Below are 7,873 nucleotides of genomic sequence, written 5' to 3'. Positions count from 1 at the left end.
GACCTTAAGCGCTAGATGCGTAAAGATGTGCCGCTGGTGAACCATTGATGGAGCCGCTGGTGAACCATTGATGGGGCCTCTGGCATCCAGCGGTGGGGGGGGCCTGTGCCCTGTGCGCAATGCCCGAGGTACACACACCCTTTCGGGGATGGCACTCCCAGCCCAGTTTCCCCCCCTGGCCCGGAGACTCTGGCATCCAGCGGTGGGGGGGGCCTGTGCCCTGTGCGCAATGCCCGAGGTACACACACCCTTTCGGGGATGGCACTCCCAGCCCAGCTCCCCCCCCTGGCCCGGAGACTCTGGCATCCAGCGGTGGGGGGGGGGCCTGTGCCCTGTGCGCAATGCCCGAGGTACACACACCCTTTCGGGGATGGCACTCCCAGCCCAGCTCCCCCCCCTGGCCCGGAGACTCTGGCATCCAGCGGTGGGGGGGGGCCTGTGCCCTGTGCGCAATGCCCGAGGTACACACACCCTTTCGGGGATGGCACTCCCAGCCCAGCTCCCCCCCCTGGCCCGGAGACTCTGGCATCCAGCGGTGGGGGGGGCCTGTGCCCTGTGCGCAATGCCCGAGGTACACACACCCTTTCGGGGATGGCACTCCCAGCCCAGCTCCCCCCCCTGGCCCGGAGACTCTGGCATCCAGCGGTGGGGGGGGGCCTGTGCCCTGTGCGCAATGCCCGAGGTACACACACCCTTTCGGGGATGGCACTCCCAGCCCAGCTCCCCCCCCTGGCCCGGAGACTCTGGCATCCAGCGGTGGGGGGGGCCTGTGCCCTGTGCGCAATGCCCGAGGTACACACACCCTTTCGGGGATGGCACTCTCAGCCCAGCTCCCCCCCCCCCTGGCCCGGAGACTCTGGCATCCAGCGGTGGGGGGGGCCTGTGCCCTGTGTGCAATGCCCGAGGTACACACACCCTTTCAGGGATGGCACTCCCAGCCCAGCTCCCCCCCTGGCCCGGAGACTCTGGCATCCAGCGGTGGGGGGGGCCTGTGCCCTGTGCGCAATGCCCGAGGTACACACACCCTTTCGGGGATGGCACTCCCAGCCCAGCCCCTCCCCCCCCCGGCCCGGAGACTCTGGCATCCAGCGGTGGGGGCCCCCCGTGCCCGGCGCGCAATGCCCGAGGTACACACACTCTCCGGGGGCAAGCGCTGGTTCCAAAAGACCCTCCAGATTTGCACCTAATCACCAGCAGTGCCCGGGCACCCCACTATTAAGCCCGGGAACACTAACTCCACCAAACCGCACGGAGAAAGACAGACGTGCTGCTGGTGACCCAACTGGCCAAGACATACCGCTGGTGGCCCAATCGGTCTTTGGATTTGTGAATGGGGCACCACCGGCCTTGGGCTCGTGTATGGGGCACCAGCCGCACGTCGTTCTAGCCTCCGTAACCGATGGAATCTCATGTTTGCTGCGGGGGGGACGAGCGCTGGGAGGCGGGTTGACAGCTCAGCCATGGACCCCTGGCTCCCCGGGGCGCGCTCGCGCTGGCCTGCGGGGGTATGAGCGCTGGGAGGCGGGTTGGCAGCTCAGCCATGGACCCCTGGCTCCCCGGGGCGCGCTCGCGCTGGCCTGCGGGGGTATGAGCGCTGGGAGGCGGGTTGGCAGCTCAGCCATGGACCCCTGGCTCCCCGGGGCGCGCTCGCGCTGGCCTGCGGGGATATGAGCGCTGGGAGGCGGGTTGGCAGCTCAGCCATGGACCCCTGGCTCCCCGGGGCGCGCTCGCGCTGGCCTGCAGGGATATGAGCGCTGGGAGGCGGGTTGGCAGCTCAGCCATGGACCCCTGGCTCCCCGGGGCGCGCTCGCGCTGGCCTGCGGGGGTATGAGCGCTGGGAGGCGGGTTAGCAGCTCAGCCATGGACCCCTGACTCCCATGGTGTTCAGCCCACTGGCCTTGCCCGGGTTCGATCGCTTGTCTTGGGGCAGCGGGCCCCTTCTTTAGACCCCCCCTGGTTCGTTCAACCGCTAAATCAGAAATTGCACTAAGTCCTCTTTTTCTGTCTGTTGTCATAAACCCGACGGCAGGTCAGCGAATATCAGGGTGGCGCTACCACCTCCAGGCGCGGGTCATGCCGGGGAGAGTGGTCTCTATCCGGGCATGGCTTGGTGGGCTCTCCCCTGGTCTAACCAACGCCCCCGGTGAGAGCATCCATTGCGTTTTCCAGCGGTCGTTCCAAAGACCACCCATGCTAGAGACCCACCATCCCCCAATTGAGTGTTTGCGTTTCCCAGCGGTCGTTCCAAAGACCCCCCCCGCTAGAGTGCCACCATCCCCCAAATGAGTGTTAGTTGTTTCAAACAGCAAAAAAATGAAATGAATTTTTTTTTTTACTTTCTTCAGAAATGATTGGTCGTCTAAAGCACTCCCAAAGTCTGTTTAAACAGACACACGTAGAACTTCCCATAAGAAGGAGAACTAGATTTCAAAAGAAAAATCACTTCTGAGTTCAGATTTTTTCAACCCAGGCTCATTGCGGACCCGTACCCAGTTCGACGTTTCAGCAAAATACGTAACTGAAGGTGCGTCTGCTTGCAGTGTTTGTTTTTGCAAATCAACCATAAGCCACTGTGTACGCTTTTTGATGATCATAAATTGCAACTAAAATAGTCTTTGTTTTAAAGACAAATTGCAGCCAGATGTAAAATGTAGACAGGGGTATGTATCAACAATAAGCCTGTGATTTTGTTGTTGTAGTTTTTTTTTCTCACATTTGCCCTAGCTTAATGCATAGTCTGAAAAATTCCATTACTCAATAGCAAATGAATCAGTAATTAAGAAAATATGATTTTTTTGGAGAAGCACAATCAGATAATCAGCGCGTCTCGCACAGGTGGTTATCTAAGTATACTAACTAGCACATAATTCACATACAAGCACATGCAGACACACATTAAATATATATATATATATATATATATATATATATATATATATATATATATATATATATATATATATATATATACATACATATATATGTAAATATATATATATATATATATATATATATATATATATATATATATATATATATATATATATATATATATTAGGGGTGTTACGATACACTCAGCTTACGATACAATGTGTATCACGATATAATGTTCACGATTTGATATGTATCACGATATTTGGAATAAAAATTGAAAATTAAACTGAAATGCAAATTTTATTTTAAAAAAAAATTACCAAGTAAACTATTTTTTATGTATGTCTTTTGTTTCAACTTGTTAAACTGAACCTTCTTTAAGAAAATAAATTAAACAGGACTGTCTCTGGAAAATAAAGCAATTTAAAAACTTCTTATAAAATATTATTGAAATTATTCAATTCAATTGAATTTAACAGTAAGAGCTTAAGGCTTTGCTTGGTCACTTGCGTTTTTTTTGTGTGTGTGCAATCTACATTTCCAGGTAATCATCAGTTCTATAAAAGAATCCTAAACTGATGTGTATCTTTCTGAGGGGTTTTTATGGATGCTGTCTTCATGTTGGGCATGATGAGTGACAGGGTGGCCGTCTTTTCATTACACAGGACAGTCGTGGCTCTTTTCAGCAGTTTAGGCAGGTTTACTATTCGGCGTTGCTGATGTCGGCACTATCAAGTATATCATGTTGACGTGCATTTTTGTTTGCCTCTGTACTCAAAAGAGTTCATGCTCGTCGTAATTATAACTCTAAAATGCGATATGATTATTTAAATAATGTGCATGCTTCCGGTTTCATTTCCACTGCTGTTCATACTTCCTACGCGGCTCCTGAACGATCACTCTGTTCCACAAACTGAATGTTTACTACTTTATTACCTGTTAGTCACAACCTGCAGGTGGTTCTGTTCACTGAAGCAGACGCGCTATCATAGTCCGCCATCTGTAGTAACAGCTCACTGTCAGCTCACGTCATGTGTGATTTTGCGGCCGCCAATACATCATTATATGAAGACAGAATTATATTTTAGGGTGAATTGTACCTTATAAATACAGTATGTGACTCTTTCAACACCATTAGGAGGTATCCATGTCGCTGTGCAAAGTATGTAAATCACTGTGAAGACTTTAAAACTTAGGCTATGTTGTACCCAGTATGCGTGTCAAAAAGCGGACGAGTCTAAAGCAATGACTGTACAACCGAAATGTTGCCAGACGTCTGATTTTGAGAGGATGGGCCATCCTCTATTTCAACTCCACTCATCTTGGTCTGCTAACATTACTGCTGCTGCAATCTGAACTCACGTGCGACAGCAGTTGGAATGTAGCTCACGTGCAAACAGCTCAACTAATAAGAGAAAACGGACATCATATCGTAATCAAATCGTCGATGCATATTGTGACATTTTTGCATCGCAATAAATCGTACAACGATAAATCGTTACACCCCTAATATATATATATATATATATATATATATATATATATATATATATATATATATATATATATATATATATATATATATATACATACAAAGCCTAATCCCCCCTACCCTAGGAAAGAATTTTTGAATCCCTCCTCTATTCATACAGAGGGAGTTATCTGTGTCCGGACATGGAGTCCTTTCCAAAACAGCACACCAAAATATGTTACTATTTGCTTAAAGTGGTGACCCACTACGATATCAAGTTTTAAACTTTAGTTGACGTGTAATGTGGCTGTGTGAACCTAAACAACATCTCTGAATGTAATAATCTCAAAGTTCAATGCAAAGGGAGACATTGACAAAAAAACAAACATTTGGGTTAATGAGAGCATAAACCCTTCAGGTTAACACGCATACACCCCACACAGTGAAGGGGCGTAGCCAGAGGTGCTGTAATTGTTATTGCAGGGAAAGCTAAAATGCCATCCAAATGCTGCTATTTTCACAGACCTTGTTCTGTTTCTGTATTTGGGCTTCCAAAGGACATGACCCAAAGAGAAAGGTGCTCACAATTGTATTTTAATTATGTTCCATATAATTATAATAAAAGATATAGATCTAGCATTTGATAAAGTACAGCTTCCAGAATCTCTCTTAGTTCAGAGCTGGATTCTGTTAAAACACCTCAAAGAAGCAGCAGCTCCAACCATAATAGAAGAAGCTGTGAATTGTGAGCCACAACCTGTAAGTATTCTTATTTGTTAAAATTTATCTATTGCATGCACAGTTTCTAGCATTAATGGTCAGTTGTAGCAAGAACATAAACAAGGATGTAAACAATGGCAAATGCTGTTTGGCACCATTAACAATTTAGCTACAAATTCTTATTTATCCACTACAAACAACCACAATCTTAACCAGCGCTGCAATTCTTTTTTTGCAACCACTTTCCCTGCATTCTGCAACTCAAATAAAAAATTAACTAAAAGATTTACAAACGTTTCATATTACTTACACATGCTTGTAACACAAATATATATAAAAGACACTTGTCAGATAACACTCGTTTAGGGGTGCGTTCTTCGTATGTGGATTACTCAATTAGCTGGATTTGGTTCTTGATGATTTGACATGATCCAGGATCATTCAGTTCTTCAAAACTCATCTAATACTTGTTGTCATAGCAACAGTTCTGGTAGCTCGTTTTATATAAACAGGATTAGATCGGGTCAGTTCAAGCAAAGATAATACTGAAAGTATGTATCGAATGCTGATAATTTCTTACAGTAGTTATATACATTAGGTAAAATAGTAAAAATTTATTTACAACATATATATATATATATATATATATATATATATATATATATATATATATATATATATATAATGCGTACATGCACGTTATTTGACTCTTTAAAAAAAAGGGATAATTTATGCAGTCATGCACGTGTTTTGACACCTTTACCGATATCAAAATGCTTGTTTGATGCTAAATTAATTTATACAGTTATTCCTTACGCCGATTAAAAAAAATCTTGAGTAGGCCTAGGCTAGTATAATAAAGAAAATCTTCTCTAAATGTAGAACTAAATGCATTGATATGCATTGAAGTACATGATGAATACTCTTGACCAGAGGTGGGACCAAGTCATTGTTTGGCAAGTCACAAGTAAGTCTCAATTCATTGACCTCAAGTCCCGAGTCAAGTCCCGAGTCAAGACAGGCAAGTCCCGAGTCAAGTCCCGAGTCAAAGGCAACAAGTCTCAAGTCAAGTCCAAAGTCCTGCAGTTTGATTTTCGAGTCTTTTTAACAGAAAAATAAAATATATACAGATTAGGCATGGTTGTAAGATCTGTATTAATTAAACAAACCTTTTTTTTATTAAAGAACATTGCTCAGATATATAAAAATACAAATGCAATTTTCTGAAAAAGTACTGAACAGTGCTGCGTCTCGTCTCCACAGCATAATGCACAAGAACGAGTTCCACCAAAAAAAGACTCCATTTTGCCTCACATCACACAGAAATTGCAGGTCTCCTGCTGTCTAATTCATTAAGTTTAGTTGTGCTATATAATGTCTTCGGTGATCAACTTGTGATTAACCAAAATTACATAACCTCAATGTGGTAGCAGTAGACCAACTCCTGTATATGCTGCAAAGTTAAATTGAGTGAAATGGGAATTTTGTCAACTGAATCTCGTGTGTGCTAAAGAGATGGAGTTGCAAATCTGTCTAGCAGCAATGTAAAATGGTAGCACATATTGTTAATGAAGTAGGCTACTTTATACAAACAATAACGTTGTTTTCTTCACATAACGTTGAAGAGCTTTGCTCTCTACCTTGTGTGATGCTCGTGCACAGATTTCCTCTGTTTGTGGACAAAACTGATTGCGAGTTCTTAAATTTTCTCTCGCTTTCAAATATGCACTGCTCACACACAAATTTTCTTGAGCGCTCTCAGAGATTATATGCAAACTCACAATTTGTGTCGTGTTCCCTCTTCCTTTCATGCTTTTTGATATGATTCATATTGCTGCACTGTTTAATAACAATACCCAAAATACTAAAATAGACTTACATATTAAATGTTTAATCTAATAAACCATAACATTTTTGGTTGTTTTATATGATGAGCTATTTTCAGTTTCAAACACTTAAAGACAGAGAATAGACCAGTGGTGCCCCCCTGAAAATTTGCTTAGGGGTGGCCAGAAGAGGCCAGCTACGTCAGTGGCACCAATCAATCCACAATAATTTAGTGTCTGCTATTTATTTATTGAAATATTGCATTTTATTGCATTTATGTAAGTAGATTTAAATAAATAATATCAACAGCAAAATCATATCGGGTTGGCCACAGGGGTGGCTAGAGTTTACACAGGGGTAACACCCCTTGTAAAGGGGTTTACACCACTATAAGGCACCCCTGGAGTAGATGTTGGATGTAAAAAATACATTTTATTTTAAAAGCATTTAAACAAAAACTAATGCAACAGAAATGTAACTTTGATAAAAATAAGGAAACACTTGAAAAGGTATTATAGCCTACTGTACTATTCACTCTTCAAATAAATCTCACTATCAATCTCATTTTATCATGGCAGCTAAAATAAAGTAAACTAGTGTTTGCTGGCTTCCACTTTACTGATGAGATTGTGGAGGACATTTTCCATGTCATCCTCTTCATTTTGAGGAAAGCTGTTCCACAGGGCCCCTGAACACATATATTGGCATGTACTGTGTTTTGAACAGTAGCCTACTACAGTAAAGAACTTCATTTGATCAGTTGTGGTAATACTATAGTTGCTATGGTAACACAAGTGTAATATAAACAAATTACCCAGTGCTGTATTATTTTACAATATAGGGTATTTTATACTACAAATCACTACTTTACTGTAGTAAAACTACACCTTGTATTATTTTATCTGTTCACTATTGTTAATACTACTGTATTATGAAGCATTAATTAACAAGTCGTAAATAATACTAGCCTAAAACATAAGT

The sequence above is a fragment of the Danio rerio genome, chromosome 18, assembly GCF_052040795.2.
Source record: "Danio rerio strain M-AB ecotype USA chromosome 18, GRCz13ab, whole genome shotgun sequence".
Lineage (NCBI taxonomy): Eukaryota > Metazoa > Chordata > Actinopteri > Cypriniformes > Danionidae > Danio > Danio rerio.
Note: the sequence above shows the minus strand (reverse complement) of the source record.